Source organism: Pan paniscus, chromosome 7 (genome assembly GCF_029289425.2).
Source record: "Pan paniscus chromosome 7, NHGRI_mPanPan1-v2.0_pri, whole genome shotgun sequence".
NCBI lineage: Eukaryota > Metazoa > Chordata > Mammalia > Primates > Hominidae > Pan > Pan paniscus.
Genome location: NC_073256.2, coordinates 133,668,914 through 133,689,335, shown reverse-complemented (window position 1 = coordinate 133,689,335; position 20,422 = coordinate 133,668,914). Strand labels below are relative to the sequence as shown.

General features: G+C 38.4%; 1 long non-coding RNA gene across 1 annotated transcript in view; it reads left to right on the top strand.

The window, feature by feature from the left end:
• LOC134731000 (uncharacterized) overlaps positions 1–20,422 on the top strand; it is a 68,664-nt gene that overhangs the window by 35,214 nt on the left and 13,028 nt on the right. The gene's annotated exons all lie outside the window — the stretch shown is intronic.

Genomic DNA, 20,422 nt, shown 5'->3' with positions numbered 1-20,422 from the left:
AAGTACAAATTCCTACTAGAATAAACCCTTGGAAGGGAACCCACATTTACAAACCTAATTTTTAAATGATTCAGTTTGATTGCTTGCACTGTATATTTAAACACAGACCTTTTGGGAAAATAAACTTCATGAATATTCACTTCTCTTTTGCAGATTCAGATGTCTCATTGAGCTGCTATGCACTTGACTTCTAGAGAAAACAAATGGAAATTAGTTGATGCATTTTGTCAGGATGGAAAAGTTCTACCTTTTTTAAAACAAAAAACAAAAAACTTCTTCAATGTCTGCAGCTTTCTTTATTTTTTTGTTCTTTCAGGCATTCTCCCTGCAATCAGAGGCAATTTTGAAGTGATTCTGAATTTAGATTTTCATACTCAGCAAAGCTAGATGCTATATTTTTGCATATGTGAGGTAGAATAAAAGTCTCTAAAAGTCACCTGTGGCATACGTACTATCCCATTTAAACCTGAGGGTCAGGTCTACATGGATGATTTCTGTAGTTGTCACATGGTCCAGAGAGGTTCTGACGGGCCTTCTGAACCGTCCTCAGCCCAGTTCTGCATGGGACAGTGCCTGGCTGGGTATTGGTGGCAAGGCACTTTGTCATATCAGGGTTATTTTGTCTCTGTTCTGTAACCTGGGTTATTCTTCACATGCTTTTATTATTTTCATTTATTTTTATTTTACTTTTACCTATAAGGAATGAGATTATAATGAACACCAGGAATGAGTTTGAAGGAATCAGGAGATGTGTGGATGGTGAATACAATGAAAGTTGCCTTTTTATGTTGATAATGGGAAAGTGGAGTGGGGGATTTTGAGTTCATTGTTTGGTTAGAAGCTTCAGGACATTTCTAGCACAGCCCCCACCCTCTCTGAGTTCCTGTCTAGTAGGAACATTCCCATTCACTGTACCACATGGCTACTCTGTGTTCTTCATGTTCTTCACTCACTTTGTCCTGCAATACCTCTTTTTTTTTTTTTTTTTCTTGATGGAGTCTTGCTCTATTGCCCAGACTGGAGTGCAGTGGCATCACTGCAACCTCCACCTCCCAGGTTCAAGTGATTCTCCTGCCTCAGCCTCCCGAGTAGCTGGGACTACAGGCAAGTGCCACCACTCCTGGCTAATTTTTTGTATTTTTAGTAGAGACAGGGTTTCACCGTGTTAGCCAGGATGGTCTTGATCTCCTGACCTCGTGATCTGCCCGCCTTGGCCTCCCAAAGTGCTGGGATTACAGGCATGAGCCACCATGCTTATGCTTTCTTCATCAAAACTTGATCTCCTACTTTCTTGATCCCTTGCTTTACTCAAATACATAAATTAAACAGCAGAGTCATTGGTTCACTGCTCCTAGTTGCCCAATTCTGTGGGCCATGAGGAAGTGCTGCACTACTTTCTGTCACTTTGGCCTGACGAGACACAATTATTTGCTATATTTCTCCAATAGCATGTTATTAATAAAATCATGATCTTCCTGATTATGTCTATAAGCAAGAAGGATATTTGAGCAGCAACAGAACATAGTAGATTTTAAAATTTTTAATTTATAGACTTTTTTAATTTTTAAAATTTTAATTTATAGACTTAGGTGCGCATGTGCAGTCGTGTTACATGGATATATTGCATAGCGGTGAAGTGTGGGCTTTTAGTGTATCCATCACCTAAACAGTGTACATTATACCCAGTAGGTACCCCCCTTCCACTCTGCCACTTTGTGGAGTCTCCTGTATCTATTATTTTACTCTGTATTTCCATATGTACCCACTGTTTACCACTTATAACATGCAGTTTTTGACTTTTTGTTTCTAAGTCATTTCACTTAGGATAATGGCCTCCAGTTCCAACCATGTTGCTGTAAGAGATATGATTTCATTCTTTTTTATGACTGAGTAGAATTCCATGGTGCATGTGTGTGTGTGTGTATATACATATATACATATATATACATATATACATATATACACATATACATATATACACATATATACATATATATACACATATACATATATACATATATATACACATATACATATATACATATATATACACATATACATATATATACATATATATACACACACACACACATCTAGATATCTAGATCTATACAGATGTATGTGTATGTGTATACATATCTAGATCTATACATATATACCACACATTAAATCCAATCATCCATTGATGCACACTTATGCTGATTCCATGGCTTTGCTATTGTGAATAGTGCTGCGATAAACATATGAGTGCAGGTATCTTTTTAGATCAAATGATTTCCTTACCTTCAAGTAGATTCCCAGTAGTGGGTTTGCTGGATTATAGTCCTATTTTTAGTTCTTTGGAAGCCTCCACACTGTTTGCCATCAAGGTTTCAGTAATTTACATTCCAACCAGTAGTGTATAAGTGTCCCCTTTTCTCCATAGCCTCACCAACATCTGTGTTTTTTTTTTTACTTTTTAATAATAGCCATTCTAACTGGTACAAGGTAATATTTTTAAATCAGAAACATGTTTCAACATTCCTGTTCAATTCTCCTCAGATATTAAGAAAGGTGATCACTGTAAATGTGCCAGGGCTGTGACCATCTTCATTCACTTCATCTGCTGTGAAATGAGAGGCACAAAGTGTGACGACCACAGCATAACATTCCTTGAAAAGTGACATGCTTAATCCTAGAAATGGGGGATGTGCATTGTCCTTACTGATGGAAGCATGTCTCTATGGTGACCCTGGTGAAGGGAGGTGGCTGAGGATGGCTGGGGAAGTGTCTTGAGTATTAATGCCTCAAACAAGCCTGAAGAAATGGAATGATGCCCCAGTAGCAGACACTTGGAGCCAATCTCAGTCAGAGGAACAGTGTGGTGCAAGTTCTGAATGGAAGATGCCTCAAAGGCCTCTAGGAACAAACAGAATTTCCTCTTCTATAAGCCCCAGAGATTAACAGCATGCCTGGATCAGTAGACTGGGAGCCAGAGTACAAATGTGGGTCTGGCATTGTCATTCCATCCCTGGTGATTGATCTCTGTGATGTTCCCTTTGCTGAGATGGCCCCTAAGTTAAAAGAGGCAGAGTTCTTTGGACAAAGACTCAGCTTCACCAGCACCAGGTATAACTGGCCTTTGATATGGGGGCAAATCTGAGTTCATTCTCACTTCATCACCTGCTGGCTGTGCAGCTTTGAAAGCATTCCTTAACCTCTCTGTGCTATTGTTCCCACTTCTGTAAAGTGAGAATAATGATCTCTGTGTACTAGGCTTGCTGTCGTCGTTAAGTCACAAGGAGGCAGGCTCTGTGTTTGACCCTCTGCGTTCAAATCTTAGTTCAGCCACTTGTCGGCTGTGTGTGATGTTGGCATCTGTCTCTAATGCTTAGTCTCCTCGTGTGCAAAAAAGGAATGATGACTATATCTCAATTGTGGGGATTTTGCAAGGATAAAATGTACCAGTGCATGTAATGCTTTAACCCTGGAACTTTTTCAGCCAACGCTCAATAAACCTCAGCCATTATTAACCCAAACAATATTAAGGGCTGGACTCATAGCCGGTGCTTACTACAGGTTAGTTTTTCTATGTTTAAAATATTCTCCATTCAGGAGCTTATTTATTTATTTATTTATTTATTTATTTATTTATTGCCTGCTAATAAAAACTGTTCTGACTAGGGAACTTCTTATAGATGCTAAGTTTGCCTTTGCTTAAGAGAATACATACTTTCTCCCTTGAAACTTTGTGACCCTTTTTCTGTGGGAGCCTCAGAGGCCAGCATCATTTTGGGATATGGAACTCTTTGTCCTAGATATTCTCGCACAAAAAAGAGGACAGGCCATGACTGATTTTTACCAGCAGTTAAAGAGAATTGGCACAAAGATTTGGGAGGTACGACAGGAAGAAGCACAAGCTGGAATCAGAAGAGATGGGTGGAATCTCAGCATCACCCTCTTTTTAGCTGTATGGCCTTAGGCTACATTATTTTCTTTTTTTTTTTTAAATTTAACCATCTATTTATTTGGAGAACTATAATGAAAATAATGCCTATATGAAAGGCTGATCAAATGAAATCATTGATGTGAAAAGTTCCTGTATTCTGCAAACTATAAAGCACCATCCACAGACATTGCAGGAAATAAAAATCAAAAGGAAGCTATTTCTGTAACTTTAAGTTTCCAGAATAGAATAATTTTGGAGATAAAAGGGCAAATAAGCAGCATTGTTTTAATGAGTTGTGGTAGCACAGCAAATTGCTTGTTTAAAGGAATTTTTTTTTTCAGAAAGCAAGGGCAAAGATCAGAAAAAAATAGGATTTAAATTTGGTTACTGCTAAAACTGCTTCTATAATTAAACTTTATATTATGATATATTGCATTTTAGAGACAGATCATGGGCAGGTATTTGGAATTTAGTGCATTTTCAACATTCCAAATAGGTCATACTATAAAACTTTAGGTACACAGAAGCAGACAGTGAGGAATGACATTTGATGTGGATTATTCCCTGTATGATGTCATGGCTATGGAAAAACATAGCTACATAACATTTCATTTCTTAGGTTGAGGGTATATAGAAATTGTTGTTAATAGCATGGGCTTTGGGAGTGCGGTAGACATTTTGACGCCTGCCAAATATTTTCAGGATTCCATATCCTGGACATAGAGTAAGATTGCAATTCCTGTTCCCTTTCCATTTGCCCACATGATTTGTTTTGTCCAAAGAGATGTGAGGAGAAGTTACTCTGGGCCACAGAATTTTAATGCATTGTTTTAGCAGCGACTAACCTAATTTATATCTTCTATCATTCTATCAGTGATAAAAGAAAATAAAGCCTTTGGGAGGCCGAGGCGGGCGGATCACGAGGTCAGGAGATCGAGACCACGGTGAAACCCCGTCTCTACTAAAAATACAAAAAATTAGCCGGCCGCGGTGACGGGCGCCTATAGTCCCAGCTACTTGGGAGGCTGAGGCAGGAGAATGGCGTGAACTCGGGAGGCGGAGCTTGCAGTGAGCTGAGATCGTGCCACTGCATTCCAGCCTGGGCCCTGGGCGACAGAGCAAGACTCCGTCTGAAAAAAAAAAAAAAAAAGAAAGAAAATAAAGCATGTTAATGTTGATGGCATCTAAATTGCATCCAAATACTAGGATCCTATGATTCTAATAAAATAGTAATATTGAAAAGAAATTTTATAAGAGACACTCAGAGATTCATTTTCTTTCATGTGAAGAGATTGACAACATTGGAAATGGTGGCTGCTTTGTCAGCTGAGACTCTGAGTAACCAAGAAAAGCAGAGAACCCCTGCTGAGGTGTGATGGACCTCTGGTGTAAGGGGAAATGTACCTCTATGATTTTAAGCCAATGGGCTTTGGGGAGTCATAACCTCACCTATCCTGACACAGAGACTGACAGATGCATGTTTGGATCTTAATTCACCCACATGCTGTGTGACCATGGGCACATGACTTAGCTTTTCTAAGCCTCAATTTCCTCATCTGTATTGCGATTTTATTTGTAGATTATAATAATGCCAAACTGATAGTTTTGTTGTGAGAATTAAATAAAGCAAGGTAGGTAAAGTACTTAGGATAGAACCTGGCATGTGGCAAACATTAAAAATGCATTTCTTTTCATTATCACTATTTTATTAGAATGATAGGATCATAGTATTTGAATACAATTTAGATGTCATTGACATTAGCATGCGTTTTTAAAATCATTGATAGAAGATAGGTTAGTCAGCTGCTAAAACAATGTTCTTAATATGTAGTGAATGACTTCTTCTGAAATTGTACGATAAACTTGTGTGAATAGTGTTCCTAGCGTCCATCAGATTCTCAGTGGAGTTCACCCCCAACCAAGTGTTGAGCATCACTTCTATAAAGTCTCCGCTGATTCTGATTTTACAATTTCAAATGCCTTGCTATCCATCCACTAATTAGAAAAGGAAATGAAGTTAGCTTGGCCTGACCTTTTGCAGATTGCCTGTTCCTTTCCCTAATGGCCCTGGGTGTAATTTCTCAATGTTTGGAGGTGCCTCTCCCTTAGAGAGCAGCTGTGTGACTACTGCTGCTGTAGGGCATTGCCTCATAGCATCTTCCAGCATTGGCTGTCTTGAGGCAGGAAAGCGTGTAGACAGCATGCTGGATAACTGGGGCAAGAGTGTCTGGTAATAAGCAGGAAGCAGAAACTGAGGCATTCTCAGGAAGAGGTGACATTAGGGAGGAGTAGATGATTGTAAGGAACATCTCAGAGAGGGTTGGATAATGCTGGTTCAATTTTAAATTGGCACAAAACCAAAGATGGGAAGTAAGAAAGTATTTTAGGGAGGGGTAGGTGTAGGAGTAATAGGTGGAGACAAGGCTAGGAAGATTCTACCAGTGGTACACCCACTTCTGTGAAATGGAGCTGGAAGGAAAGAAGGTGCAGTGAACTAGATAAGGTGTGTGATTAATGCCCCTTAGGATGACAGTGAGCGAACAGATGTGTAGACTTGGCCTTATTTGCTATAGAGGGAGATAGAATGGCCTTCAGGTTGCTGGATGAAGGTTATATATATGTGGAGAGAAGTAGCAGAGATGGAGATAGTCACATGGCAGAGTCTTTCATTTGACATCAGTTTTTTTATTCTCCAAATATATACTAAGCCTGAATTAGATGCACTAGTTACTCTGCATCTGAAGTGGGGAAAAAAGAAGACCCCATCATGAAGGAACTCATATTCCGGTTGGGGAATACAACAAATCAACAGTGTCATTCTGTTTAATAGGGCAGATAATTCTGTTTTCTAGCTGATATCAGACATTACCTGATTTGCATCCCCAATTAGGAGTGTTTTTCTTGTTCCCCATTCTCTCAAGATAGCTGCTAAAGCTCTTTCATATTTTCATAAACATGTTTTTGCAAGCTTGGGCCTTGCTTTATTGTTTTCCTTTGAAGCCACTCTTTCAGGCCTGTGTGGACTCCTTTAAAAAAATATTCTAAGCTCATTTAAAAAAAACTAGAAAAAACACTCTTCTTTAGATGTCTCCACCTTCACTTCCACTTGAAAACGTAAGTGATTATGTTGCCAGAATTTTGTTTTTTTTAATAGTCTCTCATTTATCCCCTTTGGAGCTTCTTTCCTTTGAGAACGTCAACCCAGGAAATTATACTCAAGTTTTCTCTAGGCATTTTGTTAAGGCCCACACTCATTGTTATTCATATTTAAACCCTCAATTGAAATACTCTTGTTCCTCCTTGTCTTTGCAGAGTGCTTTATGTTTTCTTGAGTTTTATTATTTTTATGACATCTTAGGTAAGGCATTTTACAAAAGAAGAACTTGAGATCTAAGATACAGACTTGGCTTTGTTTCCTGGGCAACAGCATCATGGATTGTTAGGAGATATTAATGAATAGCATCAATGACCTGGCCCAATTTCTGGTCATCTGTGTTTGTAAATATCCACTTCTCTTTGATGCTTTGAAGGATAGTGGTATGAGAACTGCATATGTATAAGTTCAGCTATGGATATGAACAGATAGAAAGTCCAGCATGAGGAGGTAACCGCTTGAGCTAACTCCGACCCGAAGCTATGGATATGAACAAAGAAAAATGAAGGGCCTATTGAAATAATATTAGTACTGGTGATAGAAGTCAAGCAGGCAAGCTGGCAGGATCCATAGCAAGAACTATTGTTGCTCAAGTAAACAGGCACAACTAAGTAATTAATAACACATTCTCATAATTGCTTCCCAAATGGCCAAGGCATTTGGTTTTCTAAAACAGGATTCTGAGAGCTCTGATATATGTGTTCCATGACATATATTTGCTCATATTTCCCTCTCTCTCTGCCTTGTCTTTGAACTTCTGTACACAGAAAATTGTTTCATTTATTCTCTTTGTCTCTCTGTTTTTGGTGTTTGATTTGTAGCTTCTTCTCATCTCTTTACCACTTTACATGCCTGTTCTCCCACTTTGGAGTTTAAAATTCTCTTTGTCTTTTTGCTGGGTCAGACTTCCATCCTTGTGCAACTTTGTGTCTCTTCAGCAAAAGCCCTCAGATTTCTACAGAGACAGGAGTCCTATCAGATCCAGTAAGGAATCACTGGAACCTTGTGGGCCTTGAGGTTTGAAATGACTTCGAACCTTTCAGGGATCAATTTTTGTGTACGACTTGCCAAAAGGTTTTTATTTATAAGAGGGGGAAGGCATTTCTGCACAAAAGCTCAAAAGACTGGGACATCAAATAACTCTTACAAAACAACATTTTGATGAGTTAAGTGTAAATGAATCAGAAACATATGGATTGAATTTCCCTTAAAATACACATGGGTTTAAAAATTAAGGGGAAAACTGCTTGGCAAAGTTCTCTTTGGGTTTGGCCAAGTCTGATTCCTTTGAAAACTAGTTCAAGACATGATGCCAATCTCAAAATGCTTCTGGGTTCACACATCTCTGGTTCAAAGTGCTCTCTTCTCAGAATCATCTATTTCCCCCCCTTTGTTCACTGTTGTCAGGACTGTGTTCCTTTAATAATCCTAATCAGAGTGATATCTAAGAACAGAAAGTTTATGTGAAAATCTCCTATTCAGGAACTGGTAATTACCCGACCTTTGTGGAGTGCATTAAATAGGCACATTAAGATTCATTGACTTCCCAATCATTTATTGAAAATCTATTATGACCAGGCACCTAAATAGCAAAGATGAGTCAAGTGTGGTCTCCTTACTTAGGAAATTCATAGTCTTTGGGTAAATCCAACTTATATTATGATAGAAGGCAATGAGAGATAGATGAATGTCATATGGGCCAGAGTCCTGGTGGGTCACAGAATTTACTCCAGATGGTTCATCTAGCTCTTTCTCCTTAGTGGCTTTCTATTTTACAGGCTTATGAATTTAATGATGAGTCTGCTTGCAGAGATGCAGATAGGGTTAAGGAAAAATTAACGCAAAAGACTATAGCAACAGTGGGTAACCATTGTCACTCTAGGGCTAAAAGAACAATGGTAAAATGGAGTTATTAGAGCCCAGGGAGAACCAGAACCGAAAGAGAGGCCACAATTTGGGACCTGTGGCCATGGATGGATGCAGCTACTGTCAGAGACACAGCATTAGAGCAGGAAGGGAACAGGAAAGAACTTAAAGGGAAAATCTGTGATGCAGTCAGTGGCATGGAGCAGGGCATAGAATTGGCCAGGAGATGGCCAACAGAGAAACTAAGGTTGATCATCATTGGCGTTGGTATGCAGTTGAAGGAGAAATCATTTCTGCCTTTGTGACTGAGTATGGCAGTGTACATAGAGGCTGAGATGCCTTAACTGCACTTTGAAGAATGGGTTATCAATGTGTTAAGTGAATTTTGAGGGAACAGAAGCATTTTAGGTGCAAGGTATGACATAAGAGAGTACAAAGCACAAAGCACGTTGGAGAAAGGTAACTAGTCCGTATTTACAAAAGGACTAGTTTGATGAAACTTGAAACTATAAAAGGAAGATAGTTGGAAAGCAGCCCCAGCAGAATTTAAATGACATGCTAAGATTGTACTTTATTTGCTAGATAAAGTGGAGCCACTGATGACTTTTTAGCAGAGGTGCAACTAAACCAATATAGTGTTTTGGGAATGTTAGTCTGGTAGCCCGTGTAAAATAGATTGAAAAAGGGGAAGTTTGGAGATCAGGCAACTAGAAGGCACTTTTTATAGTTCAGATACGAAATGCCAAGGGCTAGATGAAGGTGGGAATATAAAAAGAAGACCAGATTCCCTTTTGCTTTACACATCAGAATTTTTAAATTTTAAATAAGGCGTGTCTTCCCTATTTTTGAGGCCCTAGAGTAAATTTCTCTGTCCTTTTAAATCAGCGAATACTCATAGAAAACTTAGAAGAGGGCCTGGAAATTTAGAAGCACTCAATCAATATTTATTATTATTGTAAAGATTCTTATTAAACATTAAAGTCTGTTCTGTAACTTATTTTAAAGGATCATTCTCCCCCAGCAGCCCCAAATTTTGGTATAACTTGAAACTAAACATTAGAATTTTTGTAAGAAAAATATATGCTATATTTAAAAATCAAGCAATACTATAACGTGTACACTAGAATACAGCAGTTGCTGGCCCAGTCCTTCCTCACATCCCAGTTGTATCTTTCCATTGGAAACCGTTTTTAACTCTTATCTGTTCCTTCTAAATACTATCCCTATACAAGTTGATGTCCTGATTAATCTACTTTGTACAATATTTATTAATTTCTTGATGATCAACATTTTAATTATGTTAAATCATAATCAGTAATTGTATCATCATAATTTGTAAATATTGTTTACTGCTGAGCCAAATAGTGTACCAGAATTTCATCTTTTTCTTATAAAGCGCTTTGTTTTTCCTGGAGTGTCTAACTGGGTCAGTTTTTGCTTGCCACAAAATTTTAATCATTTTCAAATGCTCATCATATTAATTGTTCTATCGAATTTCTCTTTCTCCTACAGTCTGCCTTTCAGTGTCTCAGTCCTCCTTCTCCAACTGGACTGGGTTTTATCCTAAGAATTCAGTTTTGATTTTTCTGGGATGGATTCTTTGCCTTCTTTTTCTGAAATTAATCCCCGTCCCCGCCCTTTCTCTCTTATTTTACTACTAGAGCACTAGGACCAAAGTCCCAGCGTTAGGACAAGTCCTAATGGGCTTACCAAGAAGAGAGCATGGTAAGTTAATTTTCTGCTTATCTGCATTTATTCTTTCTATTCTACATTTGGCTAATAGCTTCATTGACTTTAGAATGCTTAGTCAATAACTTCCCTTTCCCTCTGAATTTTGAAGACAGTGTTGCTGATGAGAAGTCTGATGTCATTTTATTCTTGACCCTTTGCACTAAATCTGATTTTATTTTTTTTCCTCTGGAAGCTTCTCAGGTATTCTCTTTTAGCATCCATGTTATGAAATTTCATAGTGATGCACTGTGTTGCAGGTGTTTGTTCACTCCTTATCCTGGGCAGTCAGTGAGTCTTTTTCAATCTATACATTTTGTGTCCTTCAATTCTATGACATTTTCCTGTGATAATTTTCTTCCTTTGTTTTTCCATTCCTTCATTCTGGGATTAATATTAATTGGATATTAGACCACCTTCATTAATCTTTTAAATATTCCACCTCTTAGATTTTCCTGTATTTTTATTTTTTGGAAATTTCTTTACTTTATCTGACTTTTTACCTTTCAAACTTCCTTTTAAAAATAGTATTTAAAATTTTGAGAGTGGTTTCTTGTTTTTTCAAAGTTTTCCTTTCTCAAAGTATGTTTTTCTTGTGTAAGAGAGAAAAAAAATTCTCATATCTCTCTGATACATTAAAACCTTTTAAAAAGCTTTTTTCTCTCCCTTGATTCATTTGTTCTTCTATGTTTGCCTCCCTCTTTCATTTACTACAGTTGCCCCTCCTCTTTTTTTTTTTTTAATATAGGAGACTTTTCTTAAGTTTTAGCTGATTCATTCATATTTAAGACTAAGACATTTTACATTGTAGCCTATCCATATAGTGGCCTACACCTCAGACATAAAAAAAAAAGAATATATTACTCATACAGGGAACACCATCAATGAATCTCAATAACATTATGCTAAGTGAAAGAATAAAAAATACACACCATACAATTCCAGTTATGGGAGATTTTTGAAAAAACAAAACAAACAACAACAACAAAAAACCTCTAGTGACAAAAGCAGATTAATAGTTGCCAGGAGCCAGGGACTAGAGGAAAAATTTGACTGCAAAGGGATATGAGGCAACTTTTGGGGTCATGAAAATGTTCTGTATTTTTACTGTGGTAGTAGTTATATGATCATATACATTGGTCAAAACTCATCACATTTTACATATAAAATTGATGAATTTTATTGTATGTGATCCCTCAATAAAACTGATTTAAAAAGAAATAAATTGAATTATTTGGGCCTGGAGATTGTTGAGTTGTGATCTTTTAACTGTACTTACCTTATGGGAAGCCATCCATTTCATTGGGTGTATCCTACAAATGGCAGTATGTGGAGGTCTTGTCTCCATAGCTATTGAGTATTTTCAGAGCAAGAAACAATTGACTGGTATTCTACATGTGTCCTGCTATTCTGTATATAGATTTCCAATTATTCTATCTGTTTTAATTATTACCACTTCTCACTGCGTCCATCGTTTTTAAGTCTTTAGATTTTTTTCTTTTAATTTCCTAGATAAGCAATTTAAAGGCAAACCTAATTTGAATCTTGAGATATTTTCCTAAATCTATAGGTAGTATAGATTTTCCATGAGGAAACAAAGAAAGAAATTAAAAGCTGAAGAAACTGTGTATCTATGTATATATCTTTTTATTTAGGATTTCACAAGCTATGGGATTGGGCTTTGAAATAATTCTTTTTAATCTCAGGGATTGCAGAGACCTTTGCTGACATTTAATATTCATGGAATGCACATGAAGAAGCACTGGCAGTATCTAAGAAAACACTTGCCTATGTTACAGTTTTGGGTTTTTTTTCCCCCTAGGCTATTATGTCTTTAAGATATTTGTGAAAATTATCAAATACTTCAAAAAGAAAAAGGTACAAAAAATAACAGCAAACTTCCATGGATCCATTACTCAATTTTAAATGATGCTGTCATTCACCATGTTTTCTTCAGAATTTTCATAAGATATAAAAGTACTTTAGATCTAGTTAAACCTCTACATAATTCATTAGTCCCTTTGCCTCACTTCCCCATTCCTCTGCCAGAAGTAACCATCCTTCTGATGCTTGTGTGACATCTTCTTATGGGTTTTGGTACTTTACAATAAATTATTAAAGACATGAGTAATGCATCTACCTTTCTTTTCAGTTTAAAAATGTACATGAATAACATCATAAGGTGTAATCTTTTGTCATTTGATTTTTTTTATTCAATGTTGGTTTTGAATTTTTATCCTTATTGATAGAACTAGTTCATTCATTCCAATAGCTGTAAAACAATCCATAGAATGAATACACCAGAGTTTATTATTCATTCTAGTTATGTTTTTCAACTTTTATTTTAGATTCAGGGGATACACATGCAGGTTTGTTATCAGGGTATATTGCATGATGCTGAGGTTTGGGTATGAATGAGCCCATCACCCAGGTATTGAGCATAGTACCCAGTAGTTATTTTTTCAACCCTTGCCCTTCTCCCTATGTCTTCCCTCTAGCAGCCCCCAGTGTCTATTGTTGCCATCTTTATGTCCATGAATACCTAAGGTTTAGCTCCCACTTGTAAGTGAGAACATGTGGCATTTCGTTTTCTGTTTCTGTGTTAATTTGCTCAGGATAATGGCCTCCAGTTGCATTCATGTTGCTCCAAAAGACATGATTTCATTCTTTTTAATAGCTGTGTAGTATTCCGTGAGGTATATGTACCACATTTTCTTTATCCAATCCACCACTGATGGACACCTAGGTTGATTTCATGTCTTTGCTATCGTGAATAGTGCTGTGAATAACATGTGAGCATGTGTCTTTTTGGTAAAATCATTTGTTTTCTTTTGAGTAAACACCAGTAATGACATTGCCAGGTCAAATGGTACTTCTGTTTTAAGCTCTTTGAGAAATATTCAGACTAATTTCCACAGTGGCTGAACTAATTTATGTTCCCACCAGCAGTATATAAGCATTCTATTTTCTCCACAGCCTTCCAGCATCTATTGTTTCTGACTTTTTAACAGTAGCCATTCTGCCTGGTGTGAGATGGTATCTCATTGCAGTTTTGGTTTACATTTATTTCTCTGAAGATTAGTGATTTAGACAATTTTTTCATATGTGTGTTGGCCAAATGTCTGTGTTTCTTGAGAAGTGTCTGTTCATGTTTTTTGCCCATTTTTAATGTTTTTCGTTTGTTTCTTCAATTGTTTAACTTCTTAACATCAACTGTTTAAGTTTCTAACAAATTCTGGATATTAGACCTTTGTCAGATGCATTGTTTGTGAATATTTCCTCCCTTTTTGTATGTTGCTTGTTTACTCTGCTGATAGTTGCTTTTGCTGTGCCAAAACTCTTTAGTTTAATTAGGTTCCATTTGTCAATTTTTATTTTTGTTGCAATTACTTTTGAGGACTTAGTCATAATATTTTCCCCCAAACTCGTATCCAGAATGGTATTTCCTAGCTTCTCTTCTAGGATTCTTATAGTTTGAGGTCTTACATTTCAATCTTTAGTCCATCTTGAGTTAATTTTTGTATGTGGTGAAAGGTAGGGGTCCAGTTTCATTCTTCTGCATATGGCTAGCCAGCTATCCCAGCACTATTTATTGAATAGGGATTCCTTTCCCCATTGCTTATTTTTGTTGACTTTGTCAAAGATCAATTGGCTGTAGAAGTGAACTTTATTTCTGGGTTCTCTCTTCTTTTCTATTGATCTATGTGTCTGTTTTTGTACTAGTACTCTGCTGTTTTGATTACTGCAGCCTATGTTTCCATTCTTTTGAGAGGATCAGCTGGGTGGTTCATATTTTTTTTGTGATTACGTACAATGCCTCCATGAACCTTCTTTGTACATGTCTTCAGGAACACGTGTGAAGGTTTCTCTAGCTTTGGTTGTGCAATAGAATCAGCTGGAGTGATTGTGACAACACAGATTGCTGGCCCCTCCCTGAGACCTCCTGATTCAGATGGAATGTGTGGGCCCAAGAATCTAAATTTCTAACAAACCCTCAGGATATGCAAATACTGGTGCAGAGACCAAACTTTGAGAATTGCTGCACTAGGGTTGTTATCCATGGGTGAAATTTTTGACCATTGATGTGTATATGTTTTCCACTTTACTAGGAATTCCTAAACTGCTCTCCAGGGTGTTGGTACCAATATAGGCTCCCACCATCAGTGTATTCCTATTTCTTACTACCTTGCCAAAAATTGGGGTTGTAAGTCTTTAAAATTGTTGTCAATCCAAGTGATATCTCTTGTTTTATTTTTTTTAATTAATATTGACATTGGGTGTCAATATTTCTGATGTTTAATGGTCTTTGCTTTTACTTTTCTGTGAGTTACATATACTTTGTTTTGTTCCCCTAGTAAGGCTGTTTATTTATTTATTATATGGTTTGATATTTATTAATTTTATTGTTTTGTAGAATATCTAAGTATTCTGGTTATTAATCCTTAATCTTTTATTTTTCCTGTTGTTTCATATATATATATATATATATATATATATATATTTTTTTTTTTTTTTTTTTTTTTTTTTTTTTTGAGACAGAGTCTCGCTCTGTCACCCAGGCTGGAGTGCAGTGGCATGAACTCAGCTCACTGCAACCTCCACCTCCTGGGATCAAGCATTCTCCTGCCTCAGCCTCTGGAGTAGCTGGGACTACAGGCACCCGCCACCATGCCCAGCAGATTTTTGTACTTTTAGTAGAGGCGGGGTTTCACCATGTTGTCCAGGCTGGTCTCAAACTCCTGACCTCAAATGGTCCATCCACCTCAGCCTCCCAAAGTGCTGGGATTATAGGCATGAGCCACTGTGCCTGGCCTGTTTATGATATTTTTGATGGAGAGAAGTTTAAAAAGGTAATGGAGTGAATATCAATATTTTCTTTTGTGATTTTTGCTTTTATAATGTTTAAGGTTTTTTCCCTACCTTGATGTCATAAAGATATATCATATATTTATATACTAAACATTTCTACTTTTTTCATATTTAGTTTTTAATTTATTTGGAATTTTTAATTTATATATTTTATAAGGTAAAAAGCTGATTTTTGGAGGACCCTGTAGAAACAGAGGGTGTCTTCATTATATGTCCCGGGGGTCCTGGAGCAGTTCTAATCCCTGATCTTTCAGAAGAGGAGCCAAGATGGTTAACTAGACGTAGCCAGGAGGAACATCTCCCACCAAGAGACTGAGCTGTCAGGAAGACTGGTACATTCTGAGCAGATCTTTGGAGGGAAGGCATTGAGAGTGGATGGAAGGATGATGCAGACACTGGGCTGAAGAGGGAGGAAGCTGGGAACCCTGTACAGGACTACCGAGCACCAGGACTTGTTTCTGGCCCCCTGCAACTCCTGGGAAAGGGGTGAGTTGAACAGGTTAGAAGTGACCTGCTCTTGCCACTGATCTCTGGAGTCCAGGCAGCAGGAAACCCCATAACCCCCATGGAAAGCTAGCAGGGAGAGCTACTTAGAGTGGTGGTAAGGGCAGGACTCCAGCCTGTGCAGAGCCCAGAGGTTTGGTGCAGGAACATCTGTGATGAAGCATGGGCAGGGATGCCCATTCCTCAAGGCCTGCCATGCTCCTCTAGGAGATTTAAGCCTTAGAGGGACTGTCAAACCTGCACTGAGCCATGGCAGTCTTGCTTGTGAGACAGAGTCAGTCTGATATGAGTGACCCCTGTCTGCTGGCCTCTCCCAGGGCCCTACCCTGGCCACACCTTCTTGCAGCACAGTCTTGGATGCCCAACCAGGGTGCTTCCCAGGGGCATTCATCATAACTCCTTCAGTGGCAGACCTCACTTGACCATGGGAGACCTCCAACAGACTGGCCTCCATTGACACACACCAGCCCACCCACATTCACCACTCACTGCAGCCTCCCCAAGCCCCCCACCCACCACCTTGCTGCATTGTTAGCACACACTCACACACAGCCAACATCCACTGTTTTGCTGACACACATCCATATGTGGACCTTGCTTCCCCTCCCTCACCAGTATGCATGGGTGCCCACACCCTACTGTGCCACTATCATCAGCACAAGTATGCACCACATCCCCTCCCTACCCTGCTGACGTATGGGTACCTGGTCATACTGCAATTGTCTGCGTGAAGGCATGCACAGATACTGGCCCTGCCTCCACTGTGCTGTGGGTGTGAACATGCCGGATCCCTACTACTACTGCTTCTGTTGGAGTGAGTGCAAGCACAGACACCAGCAAGTCAGGCCCAGCCAATTCCCTACTCCTGTCCTTGCCAAGCTCCATGACTGTTGGTGCAAGCAGTATGCAGGAACATCACAGCCCTTCTCCCACTGTTACCCTGCCCCAGCTGACATGTATGCAGGCAACCATACTACTGTGGCTGACAGCATGAGTGAGCAAGCATGGATTCCACTTCCCTTGCCCTGACAAAGCACTTTGTCTTGCACCATGCATCAGCACCACCCGACACACTAGCATCCATTCTGGCCAGCAGATGGGGAGCACCTTCACCCCTCCAGTGCAGCAGGTTTCTAATCTCAGCAGGCCAGAGAACAAAGCCAGTGGCCTGGTACCAGCCCCAAGAGTTAGAGCACACAGCCCTGGAGTGCTGAGCTGATACTTGGCTCCCTAAAATCTTCCAGAAACAAAGTCAATTGAATGAACCCACATTATTCCAGGTGAACTTCCAAAGACATCAAAGAAGATGAAAGCAAAAAACTCCATCCAGAGGACAGCAACTTCAAAGACTGAAGGAACATCAGCCCACACAGATGAGAAAGAACCAGAACAAGAACTTTGGCAACTCAAAAAGCTAGAATGTTTTCTAACCTCCAAATGACTCCACTAGTTCCCCAGCAATGGTTATTAACTAGGCTGATCCATCTGAAATGACAGAAATATAATTCAAAATATAGATAGGAATGAAGATCATTGAGATTGAAGAGAAAGTTGTAACCCAATCCAAGGAATACAGGAGCTGAAAGACAAAATGGCCAATTTAAGGGGGAACCAAACTGATTTAAGCTGAAAACCTCACTTCAAGAATTTCATAATACAATCACAAATATTAGCAGAATCAACCAAGCTGAGGAACAAATCTCAGAGCCTGAACACTGGTTCTCTGAAATAACTCAGTCAGATAAAAAATAAAGAAAAAAGAATAAGGAAGAATGAACAAAACCTCTGAGAAATATTGGATTATGTAAAGAAACCAAATCTATGATTCATTGGTGTCCCTGAAAGACAGGGATAGAAAGCAAGCAACTTGGAAAACATATTTGAGGTTATTTTCCATGAAAAATTTCACAACCTTGCTAAAAAGGCCAACACTGAAATTCAAGAAATGCAGAGAACACCTGTGAGTACTATATAAGACAAATATTTCCAAGACACATAGTTATCAGATTCACCAAGGTCAAATTGAAAGAAATAACCTAAAAGCAGCTAGAGAGAAGGGACAGGACACTTACAAAGGGAACTCCATGAAGGTAATGGTGGAACTTTCAGGAGACCCCTACAAGCCAAAAGAGATTGGGGGCCTATATTTAGCGTTCTTAAAGAAAAGAAATTCCAACCAAGAATTTCATATCTACCAAAACTAAGCTTCATAAATGAAGGATAAATAAGATCCTTTTCAGACAAGCAAATGCTAAAGGAATGTATTACCAACAGACCTTCCTTACAAGAACCCTTAAGGGCGTACTAAATATGTAAAGGAAAGACCACTGGTCACCACAAAAACACACTCAAATACATAGACCATTGGCACTATAAAGCAACTACAAAAAAGAGTCTGCATAATAGCCAGCTAACAACATAATGATAGGATCAAACCTGCACTTATCAATATTAACTATGAATGTAAACAGTCTAAATGCCCCAAGCAAAGGCACAGAGTGGCAAGTTAGATAAATAACCAAGACCCAACTGTATGCTGTCTTCAAGAGATCCATCTCACATGCAATGACACCTATAGGCTCAAAGTAAAGAGATGGAGAAAAATTTACCAAGCAAACAGAAAAAAGGAGGGGTTGCTATTCTAATTTCAGAAAAAGCAGACTTTAAACCAACAAAGATCAAAAAAGACAAAGAAGGGCATTACATAATGGTAAAGAGTTCAATTCAACAAGAAGACTTAACTATCCTAAATATATATGCACCCAACACAGAAGCACCTACACAGAAGCACCTAGATTCATAAAACAAGTTCTTAAAGACCCACAAAGAGACTTAGATAACCATACAATACTACTTGAAGGCTTCAACACCCCACTGACAGTATTAGACAGATGACTGAGGCAGAAAATTAACAAAAACATTTGGGACCTGAACTCAATACTTGACCAAATAGACCTAGCAGACATCTACAGAACTCTCCACCCAAAAACAAACAACAGAATATACATTCTTCTCATGTGCACATGGCACATCTAAGATTGAACACATAATCAATCCTAAGACAATTCTCAGCAAATTCAAAATAACCAAAATCATACGAACCACACTCTTGGACATCAGCATAATAAAAATAGGAATCGATACTAAGAAAATTGCTCAAAAGCACATAATTACATGGAAATTAAACAACCTGCTCCTGAATGACTTTTGGGTAAACAATGAAAGTAAGGGAGAAATAAAAAAATTCTTTGAAACTAATTAAAACAAAGATACAGGCTGGGTGTGGTGGCTTACACCTGTAATCCCAACACTTTGGGAGGCTGAGGTGGGTGGATCACCTGAAGTCAGGAGTTTGAGACCAGCCTGGCCAATATGGCAAAACCCTGTCTCTGCTAAAAATACAAAAAAATCAGCTGGGCGTGGTGACACATGCCTGTAGTCCCAGTCCTATTCAGTAGGCTAGGGCAGGAGAATCACTTGAACCTGGGAGGTGAAGGTTGCAGTGAGCCGAGATCACACCACTGGACTCCAGCCTGGGCAACAGAGTGACACTCCATCTCAAAAACAAAGATACAACGTAGCCAATATCAGAGCTAAACTGAAGGAAATAAAGACAGAAGAAACCATAAAAAAGACCAATGAATCCAGGAGTTGGTTCTGTGAGAGAATAAATAAGATTGATATAGTGCTAGCTAGACTAATAAAAAAAGAGAGAAGATTCAAATAAACACAATCAGAAAAAACAAAGGGGACATTACCACTGACCCCACAGATATACAACAATCCCTTAGAAATGACAGCAAACACCTCTATGCACACAAACTAGAAAACCTAGAAGAAATGGATAAATTCCTAGGAACGTGAAACCTCCCAAGACTGAATCAGGAGAAATAAAATCCCTAAACAGACCAATAATGAGTTCTGAAGTTGAATCAGTAATAAAAAGTCTACTATCCAGAAAAAGCCCAAGACCAGATGGATTCAGAGCCAAATTCTCCCAGATGTAGAAAGAAGAACTGGTATCATTCCTACTGAAACTATTCCAAAAAATTGATGGGAAGGGTCTCCTCCCTTCCTCATTCTGAGGCCAGTATTATCCTGATGCTAAAACCTAGCAGAGACACACCAAAAAATGAAAACTTCAAGCCAGTATCCTTGATGAACACTGATGCAAAAATCCTCAACAAAATACTAGCAAACTGAATCCAGTAGCACATAAAAAAGATAATCCACCACAATCAAGGCTTCATCTTTGGGATGCAAGGTTGGTTCAACAGACACAAATCAATAAATGTGATTCACCAAATAAACAGAATTTAAAACAAAAACCACATGATCATCTCAATGGATGCAGAAAAGCGTTTCAATAAAGC